The sequence below is a fragment of the Lepidochelys olivacea genome (assembly GCF_965140295.1).
Source record: "Lepidochelys olivacea isolate rLepOli2 genome assembly, chromosome: 12".
In the NCBI taxonomy this organism is placed as follows: domain Eukaryota; kingdom Metazoa; phylum Chordata; order Testudines; family Cheloniidae; genus Lepidochelys; species Lepidochelys olivacea.
Window position 1 is genome coordinate 41,083,950 of NC_140422.1, and position 10,930 is coordinate 41,094,879.

Here is a 10,930-nt window from a genome sequence, read left to right on the forward strand (position 1 = left end):
GTCAAAAATTAAGGAAGACAAGGTGGATCCCTTTAAGACTCCACATGAGGACACCTTTAGGGAAGGCCAGCAATTGCACAACACCTGTTTTCTCTCCAAAACATAGCAGTGAAGCCACTTGAAGGCAGTCTTGTCCACTCCCCTGAGGTCTGTAGGTGGATGCAAGATTATGCTATTAGGGACTAACAGCATGATTTTTCCCCATAAACTGGGGCTATATCAGTTGGAAGTGACGAGGAGGAACACGTGGGTGTATTGGTTAATCACAGGATGACGACAAGCTGCCAGTGTGTTGCAGCAGTGAAAAGGCTAATGCAGTCTTAGGCTGCATCATGCGAGGTATTTCCAGTAGAGAGAGGGAAGGGTTATTAACATTATACAAAGCATTGGTGAGACCTCCTCTGGAACAGTGTGTGCAGTTCTGGTCTCCTATGTCTAAGAAAGATGAATTCAAACTGGAACAGGTGAAGAGAGGCTACCAGGATGATTAGAGGAATGGAGAACGTACCTTTTGGGAGGAAATGTGAGGAGCTTGACTTACTAACAAAACAAAGGCTGAGGGGAGATAGGATTGCTCTCTATAAATATACCAGAGGGATAAACACTAGCGAGGGAGAGGAGTTATTTAAGTAAAGGGCCAATGCTGGCACAAGAACAAATGGATATAAACTGGCCATCAACAAGTTTAGGCTTGAAATTACATGAGGGTTTCCAGCCTTCAAAGGAGTAAAGTTATAGAACAGTCATTTAATAGTGGGGGTAAAAAAAATTAACTTGTTTAAGACTGAGCTTGGTAAGTTCATGGAGAGGATGGTGTGATGAGATTGCCTACGATGGCATATGGCCCATCCACAACAGCTATTAGCAAATATTTCCAATGGCTGGAGATGGGACACTGGCAGGGGTCGGGGGGGAGAAGGGTTCTGGTTACTACAGAGAATTCTTTCCCAGGCTAGTGGGTCTTGTCCACATGCTCAGGTCTAACTGATTGCCATATTTCCCCCCCAGTATTTTGGCAGAAACCCTGGGTCTTTTTGCCTTCTTCTGCAGTGTGGGGCACAGTTCAGTTGCTGGTTTGAAATATAGTAAATGGTGGATTCAAACTTTCAAGTCTTTAAATCAAGATTTGAGGACTGCAGTAACTCAGCCAGAGGTTATGGGCCTACTACAGGAGTGGGTAGGTGAGGTTCTGTGGCTTGCAATCTGCTGGAGGTCAGACTAGGTGATCATGATGGTCCCCTCTGGCTATAAAGCCTGTGAGTCTATGAATGAACAGTATCTTTAGATCAGTAGTATTAAAGGCAGCTATAGATCCATCTCTAGGAGTAGATCATCAGCCAACACAACTAAACAGTCTGTGTACCAAATCCAGGTCAATAGTCAGATTGACAAGGGTCAAGGAAATCCTAGGCCTTGTGAGAACTGTCTTTTCAGTCATCTTGTCCACAACGAGAGGGTTAGACACAAGTTGATCGTTGGGCAGATTGTCTCGGTTAAGTGATAGTTTTCTGCACATATGCCACACCAGTGCTCCTCTAAGGGAAGCCAGTAGCCCTCTTTCCTTAAAAGACGTTGGTAATCTTCCTTAGCACTGGGCCAGCCCCTCTTAACTGCGCTCTTCAGTTACCCCATTTGGAAAATGGACCTGTGTGTCACGAGGTCGGAGAGGTATATTGGCAGGGGACACAGCAGGAGGAGTACATTTACCAGATCGTGGAAATATTTTTCACTTTTGAAAATTTGCTGTGTCTGTTTCAGATGCTGACAACAGAGAATCACTTCAAGTTTTCAAATAACGTCAGTTTCTTAAAAATATATGTTTCTTGACCTTGAAAACTAGTTATTTCAGGAGCAGATGTCAAAATCTTTATATGCCCTAAATGTTGTGGTGCAGTCTAATCTGCAGTCTCTCAGTTGGGGGATCAGGAGTTGGTTGAAGCCCTTTCAGATACATCTCTGCCACCAGGGGTTTGATATGAGATTGATCAAGCTGTCTCCATGTCACAAACCAGATACCTGGGCTGAAGATGAAGAAAGGCAAAGCCCTCTTCTTAACTAGTTTTTTGGCTTCCTGGAATTTCTGATGCTACTCCACAGCTTCCTTGTTGCAGGCAGGGAACAGCATGATTTTTTAGAGTGTTTCCTACCATGCAGCTTCTCCAGCTCACTCACAGAGCTTGGTGAGCAGAAGCCCTTCAGTAGCGAGCAAGAAGACTTTGAATAGGAGACGAAGAATAGATTTGTGCTTAAGGCACTGAACTGGGATTTAGGTGATCTGGGTTCAGTTTCTGGCTCTGCCAAACATTGTGTGACCTCAGGCAATTTGTAGGATCTCTCTTTGCCTCAGTTCCCCATCAGTAAAATGAGGGAAATAATGCTTTCTGTCTCTCACTCTTTGTCTATCTTGCCTGTCTAGAGTGTAAGTTCTTCAGGGCAGGAATGTATGTATGTATGTACAACACCTAGCACAATGATCTTGATAGGGAGCTATGGGAGTTACCGGAATATAAATAATAATGTGCGGTGTCTGGATCTCTTTCCATCCTCAGTGTTGGTGCTGCTGACCTGTGTGCCCATTTGATATCCAGTTGTATGTCTTTCTGCAGCTTTAGGAGTTGTGGCAACATGCCCTACAGGAATTCTGTTGGCTTGCCTGCCTCCATATCTTTAAGGAGCCTTACAACCTTCAGACACTGCAGTGATGAAGTCCATCTAAATATGAAAAAAGATGGATTACATTGCCAGAGTTCAGAGTAGCAGCCGTGTTAGTCTGTATCTGCAAAAAGAAAAGGAGGACTTGTGGCACCTTAGAGACTAACCAATTTATTTGAGCATAAGCTTTCGTGAGCTACAGCTCACTTCATCGGATGCATGTAGTGGAAAATACAGTGGGGAGATTTTATATACACAGAGAACATGAAACAGTGGGTGTTACCATACACACTGTAACAAGAGTGATCAGCTAAGGTGAGATAATACCAGCAGGAGAGCCGGGGGGTGGGAGGGGACGGACCTTTTGTAGTGATAATCAAAGTGGGCCATTTCCAGAAGTTGACAAGAACGTGTGAGGAACAGTATTGGGGGGGGGGGGGGGAATAAACATGGGGAAATAGTTTTACCCTGTGTAAGGACACATCCACCCTCAGTCTTTATTCAAGCCTAAGTTAATTGTATCCAGCTTGCAAATTAATTTCAATTCAGCAGTCTCTCGTTGGAGTCTGTTTTTGAAGTTTTTTGTTGAAGAATTGCCACTGTTAGGTCTGTAATTGAGTGACCAAAGAGATTGAAGTGTTCTCCGGCTGGTTTTTGAATGTTATAATTGTTGACGTCTGATTTGTGTCCATTTATTCTTTTACGTAGAGACTGTCCAGTTTGGCCAATGTACATGGCAGAATGGCATTGCTGGCACATATCATATTGGTAGATGTGCAGGTGAAAGAGCGTCTGATAGTGTGGCTGATGTGATTAGGCCCTGTGATGGTGTCCCCTGAATAGATATGTGGGCACAGTTGGCAACGGGCTTTGTTGCAAAGATAGGTTCCTGGGTTAGTGTTTTCGTTGTGTGGTGTGTGGTTGCAGGTGAGTATTTCCTTTAGGTTGGGGGGCTGTCTGTAAGCAAGGACTGGCTTGTCTCCCAAGATCTGTGAGAGTGATGGGTCGTCCTTCAGGATAGGTTGTAGATCCTTGATGATGCGTTGGAGAGGTTTTACTTGGGGGCTGAAGGTGACAGCTAGTGGCCTTCTGTTATTTTCTTTTTTGGGCCCGTCCTGTAGTAAGAGACTTCTGGGTACTCTTCTGGCTCTGTCAGTCTGTTTCTTCACTTCAGCAGGTGGGTATTGTAGTTGTAAGAACACTTGATAGAGATCTTGTAGGTGTTTGTCTCTATCTGAGGGGTTGGAGCAAATGCGGTTGTATCGTAGAGCTTGGCTGTAGACAATGAATCGTGTGGTGTGGTTAGGGTGAAAGCTGGAGGCATGTAGGTAAGCATAGCGGTCAGTAGGTTTCCGGTACAGGGTGGTGTTTATGTGACCATTGCTTATTAGCACTGTAGCGTCCAGGAAGTGGATCTCTTGTGTGGACTGGTCCAGGCTGAGGTTGATGATGGGATGGAAATTGTTGAAATCATGGTGGAATTCCTCAAGGGCATCTTTTCCATGGGTCCAGATGATGAAGATGCCATCAATGTAGCGCAAGTAGAGTAGGGGCATTAGGGGACGAGAGCTGAGGAAGCGTTGTTCTAAGTCAGCCATAAAAATGTTGGCATTCTGTGGGTCCATGTGGGTAGCCATAGCAGTGCTGCTGATTTGAAGATATACGTTGTCCCCAAATGTGAAATAGTTATGGGTGAGGACAAAGTCACAAAGTTCGGTCACCAGGTTTGCCGTGACATTATCGGGGATACTGTTCCTGACAGCTTGTAGTCCATCTTTGTGTGGAATGTTGGTGTAGAGGGCTTCTACATCCATAGTGGCTAGGATGGTGTTTTCAGGAAGATCACCAATGGATTGTTGTTTCCTCAGGAAGTCAGTGGTGTCTCTAAGATAGCTGGGAATGCTGGTAGCGTAGGGCCTGAGGAGGGAGTCTACACAGCCAGACAATCCTGCTGTCAGGGCGCCAATGCCTGAGATGATGGGGCTTCCAGGATTTTCAGGTTTATGGATCTTGGGTAGCAGATAGAATACCCCTGGTCGGGGTTCCAGGGGTGTGTCTGTGCGGATTTGTTCTTGTGCTTTTTCAGGGAGTTTCTTGAGCAGATGGTGTAGTTTCTTTTGGTAACCCTCAGTGGGATCAGAGGGTAATGGCTTGTAGAAAGTGGTGTGGAGAGCTGCCTAGCAACCTCTTGTTCATATTCCAACCTATTCATGTTGATGACAGCACCTCCTTTGTCAGCCTTTTTCATTATGAAAACCAGTCGGAGAACACTTCAATCTCTTTGGTCACTCGATTACAGACCTAAAAGTGGCAATTCTTCAACAAAAAAACTTCAAAAACAGACTCCAACGAGAGACTGCTGAATTGGAATTAATTTGCAAAGTGGATACAATTAACTTAGGCTTGAATAAAGACTGGGAGTAGATGTGTCATTACACAAAGTAAAACTATTTCCCCATGTTTATTCACCCCGCTACTGTTCCTCACATGTTCTTGTCAACTGCCCACCTTGATTATCACTACAAAAGGTCCATCCCGTCCCTCCCCCCGCTGCCCTCCCCCGCTCTCTTACTGGTAATAGCTCACCTTACCTGATCACTCTTGTTACAGAGTGTATGGTAACACCCATTGTTTCATGTTCTCTGTGTATATAAAATCTCCCCACTGTATTTTCCACTGTATGCATCCGATGAAGTGAGCTACAGCTCACGAAAGCTTATGCTCAGATAAATTTGTTAGTCTCTAAAGTGCCACAAGTACTCCTTTTCTTATTGCCAGAGTTGTTCACTTTCTTCTTGAGGGTTTTTATTATTTTGCTTCAGTTTCTTGTGGGAGAAAATAACAATCTTCAGCCTAAACTATACCTTTCAGTACATATGTTCATTGGGAAAGGTTCCTTTGCTGTCCAAAATACTATGTTCCTTGACAAAAGAGAAGGATGGAGATGAACCTAAACCCCACATCCTGAACCAGCTTCAGCACTCAACCTGTCTCCATAATGAGATTTTGCACTCCTAAGATGAGGTATGTGTAGACGGGGAGGTTTTGGTCCTGGGTATTTCTAGTAGGAGAGATAAATCACTCTAGCCTGGTGGGACCTGATCCTTTCACTCCAGAATCTACTATCCAAAACAGTTGCTTGGTGAGCGATTATGATGGCAGTTCTTAAGTTTCCCAGGGTGGTTTATAGCCAGCATCCTTTATTTTCAGCCATTGACCTGCAGAATATAGTTTTTCCTGTCAAACCCTGACCAACCTACAAAGTTGTTGGTGCTGTCTAAGGAAAAACATACTTGTGTTGCCTTCTTAATTAAGGCTCTTCTTAAATCTGTCATAACTTACAAACTGTACAGAGAGTTAGAGACCTCTTGTGGAGTTTTTAGAGGTTACATCTTTTTATTTTGTATTCTTTAAATATTTTTCTTTCTGGTAGGATTTTTGTTTTTTTCCAGCAGAGGGAGACATCTGACCATGAAACTGAGTGGCTAGCAGCAGTATTCTGTAGCCTGTTTTATCAATATACATATAAAACTCAATGCTCAAATTAACTAGTTCAATAAGTAATTTAGCTCATTGATTTTTGGGCATATCCTAAGTGCCATTACAAGCTACGGATATTTTAAATGCCATTACCTAATAGAAGGAATGTTTTAAGCACCTTTTATTGATTTTATTACTGCTTTATTTTGCTGTCTTGGTTTAAAATCATTTTAACCACTCTGTAATCAAGAAGAAATATATCGTTGGTGAAATACAGTCAATTTCCTAAAAACCTTTGACATCGTTAAATAAGGAATTACAGTTGTTAAATCATGTCAGGCAATAACCGAGGGACAGAAAAGATATAAAATTTGGAGCATTGGGCCAGCATACCAGTAAGCTATTTTGACCTTTGGCATTCAGACTCTGTATGTGACAATCACACTTCAATTCTCTTCTTGGTTCTTACATCAGTAAGAAGAGATTTAAAATCTCAGCATGCCAGGAAGGTTGCTGAAGGATAACAGAGTATGATTTAGAGCCAATTAAAGGGCATTTTAATGACCTGCTGTGACTTTTTGTTAAAATTACTTTCCAACTTAGCAAATTTGAAGTTTCATTTGCCAGACTGTATTGCAAGTAGTGTAGTATATTGATGTACTACACAAAAGGAGTAAATTGAATCTGCTCACAGGGATTTTCAGCTACTTCCTTGCATAGCTCTTTTGACTTGAGGAGATTATCAGTATTATTGAGCTAATCAGTTGGTGGAAGTAGACTGGAAATACAGGCCCTACCTTGTCTAATCAAAGAATTGCAAAAGTATGCAGTGACCATTGAAGCTCAATAAAAAAACAGCTAATGAGTTGATTGCATTGATATTTGATGTAATTTAACAGTAGAGTGGCAAACATCAGTACCTCTATATGATTTGGCAAATGATTGTTGAGCTGAGATTCAAAGTTTAAAGAGATTCTGCAGTAAGAGAGCACCTGGCAACCAACCAATACTGGGGAGTTGAATTTTGCCCATTAAATGGAATAGACCCATAAAGTCAAGTGATTCAATCATTACTATTTTTTAAATAAAAAATTAATTTATAGAGGAAATTTACAATTACACATATGGCTCTTTTCAGAGACAGACTCTCTGGTTCTGAAAAATTAGAAGACAAAAGAAAAAATAAATTGGGGTTTATAAACTATAGAAAGCTTATACATCTAATAAAATATTTTGTATGGTTATAAATACTGTAAATACAATATATAAATTTTAAACTTACTGATGATTCTCTAGTTATAATTTAATGATGACATAAAAGTCTGGAAGGAGGGAAGCCAACACCAAGAAACATTATGCTATGTCCTTGGAGTTAAAAATCTGCTGTGTTTGATGTGCTAAATATCCCATGCATGAAGCAGCAGTTGCAGCTAGTTAGTGATATATAAACATCTCAAATCAATTTTATTATGTAAAATAGCACATTAATTGTCCTTGATAATGTTAGCTGTAATTTTATTCTTATTTTCCATTCTTCCCTTGTTCTAGTCCTGCTTGATTTGTTTCTTAGGCACTGTTACTTTTGTGCTCATAAGTGCAACTAATGTTGGTAATAGGTAGTGACATCTGTGTAGGTTTTTCAGAATCAGAGCTCTGCCAGTTTCAAACATTGTGTCAACAGCAGACAGCAGGCTATTGGAGCCCAGTTGCTGAGCAATTCTTTTGTTTGATATGTCAAAGTCTGTGCTCTTCCCTTCATAATGGGAATTAGACTGATACTACAGGAGTGTGGGACCTTCAGTCATCAATTAGTATGTGTCTTCAAACTCCCAAGGATTTAGATGGTTTAGCAGTTTGTTTTTATTTCTCTTTATAGCATCTGACAATACCTTTGGGGCTAGGTCTTCATTATGGCTTGAACCATACTAGTCACAACTGTATGCAAAATAGTTATCAAGCACAGTTCTGTGAAAACTATGCTTGCCAACTGATTTCTATTATGGTTATTGCTAGCACAATTTTCCTGTCCAATGTGGCAAGGGACATTTTTTAGCGACCATGTCAGGTACAATCATGCTATAGACTCTGGGTGTTGGGACAGGGGTATAAATTTAGGGCTATGCATGTCCCTTGATCCACTGTGGATCTCCCACTGATATCAGTGGGACACTTGTACAAGACTGAGTGTAGCATATGGTCTTAATGTCATCACTGAAGTTTAAATTATTTTCATTATCTATTATTTTTCAGTACCTTATTGTTGCATTCATTATAACAGAAAGGGAAAATATACTCCCCTTTAAGACCACTATTGTTTCTTTCTCTTTCTTCCCCATCCTCATTTCTCTTTTTTTCTTCTTCTCTGCCTTTGGGTGTGTCCTCCTTTCTTCCCTCTGCATTTCCTTATCTGGAGCAGCTCCCAATTCCCAACCCTATAGGCTTCACTCTGACTCACGTCTCCTTTCCATCTGCTAATATCATCAATAAGATAGTTGATACTGACATTTAAAGTGCTTTCACTAGGTTTTAGGGTAAACGGGTTAGCGTTTCTGGCTGTCTGCAGACTCAGAAGATACCATTGCATAGGTTACACTCAGTTCATATTTTTAAAGTTTTCTTTGCAGCTATTTCAGTTGGAAACTTACTTTATTTTAAAATGAAAGATTAGTTTATACAGAATCTAATATGTCATGCGATCCACAACATTATATCAAACAGACAGGATCTGGCCTATGGGCTGGGTGTTTGAAAACTCTGCTAAAGACTGAACCTCTTAGCACGTCAACTGGCTGGTTTGTGTGTACTGTTGTAAAACAGAGCCAGTTCCATTTCCGCTTGATTCATATGCAAAGGGAGCCTCTGTGTGAAGATCACTCACCTTTTGTGTGGAAGGAGGGTTCAGCCACATCCATGGCATTGCTCTTCCCAGATCTAGAGGAGCCTTCTATGTACAGTTCAGGGTCCAAACTGCAGGACGGAGAAGAGATGGGTGAGCAAGGGGGCTGAGTGGATGGGCTGGATGTAGGTCCAGGTGGAATTCAGATCGTCCCTCCTCCAGCCCCATGGACCCTATGTGGAAAAAGTAATAAAGCCCCAGTGGCTTTTCTGTGTAGTCTACTCTGGGGGCCGCTGTGACCAGGTGGTGTTCCTGGTACCATGGCTTCAGTAGTGCTATGCAGTCATGAAACCTGTAAGAGCTGAAGGGTGTTGGACCCAAATACAAAAGGGACCTTATTCTCTCTTTTCCTTTCCTACTGTTTCTGTGAAGAATAGAAGTGGGTCTCTTTAAACCCAAACCAATAGTAACAGAGATTTTAAAGAGACAATGTGTCCACTAACATTCCTTTCTACTGAAATTAATATTGAAATTTATTAAAAATCCACTGGAGAATATCTGAGCCTTCTTTAGATCTGTTACTAGACTGTCGCATTATATCTTGGTGCTACCAGTTTGGGGAGGAAATATATTTACTTCCTTATAAATAACTTTAGCTTTGTCCAAATAACTGTAGTTTTGTCTATCAGTAACTATAAATAGGCCTATTTGCTCCTGTGCCATCTGATCTGCAGATATTCCTTCAGTTGTAATAACTTATTTATACATGTTGCCTGGAGGATTGTTACTTTACCAAAAGGTGGAGGTATAAGATAAACTTAAAATACTGATCATCATTTGGCCTTTTTATGCATTGCAGTATTTCCTGTCAGCTGATTTCAGAATTTCCTTGCCCATACCTGTGGGTAAGCTAGCAACCAAAATAATCCTGTCCGTCCTCTTATGGTATCATAGTGGAATTTAGAATGATAATTTCAGATTCAGAACCAGCATTTGTTTTGGCTAGAAGAGATATAGCATACATATGGTCCAGTGCCTAACAATAATCTGTAATAAACCTACTTCTTTATATTGCATGTCTGGGGTGTACTTTTCCAAACCATAAGGCTTAGAAACACCAGAGAGATTTTTAATGACTGTCAGTAATTCTATTGAAATATAAAAGGCATTTTAAAATAATTATTTCCTTATTCTTGTGTTTTTACCATAAAATGATTTTTGAGACTAGAAAAGGAAACACACAGTTAAAACCAGGTTCCACTTGCACTCATTTTTCCACACCTTGAGGACTAGCAAATTCTTTAATATGAGACTTTATTTGTACAAAGCAAAACTTCAAAACCACTCAAAAGCTTTCTTATTAACTGCTGTCAGTGCTTTGATTTACAAGGGCAATAAAGATCTAGAGGGGGCACATTTATCATGGAGTTCAGCACACCAGGAGCCATTTTCTCAAGCGGTAAAGCCAAGTGATAAAATGAGTTCTTTTGTTCTATAACCAAGACACATTCCCTATTCTTAGGCACTTATGTGTATTGGAGTTCTTGGCTTGTAGTTTGGCTGTGTTCCTCTAATGCTCCATCTACAAGTAATGATGAATTGCTAAAATGCAGATACTGATGATGCAACAGGAACAGCAGATTGAATGATGCAAATTTACCTTCAGTTTTTTATTAGTTGCCAACATTATTTATTTCTCCAGTGTTAATTTTTATTTGCCTAGCGCTTTTAAAATTGGGTGGAAGAAGTTATCATATTCTCCTTTCTTAGCAATGCTGAGAGAATTCCGATTTAGTAGTAAATAAAATAGTTTTGTTTATGCCAAAGAACCATTCTCCTGAGATGTAATGCTGAGAAGCAAAACCCAGTTGTTTTATCTACTTTCCAAAATTAATTTGTGTAACTGATTTTGAGTTTTGTTGTTCAGTTTTGGCAGGTATGAAAACTTATTTTTAAGTAGGT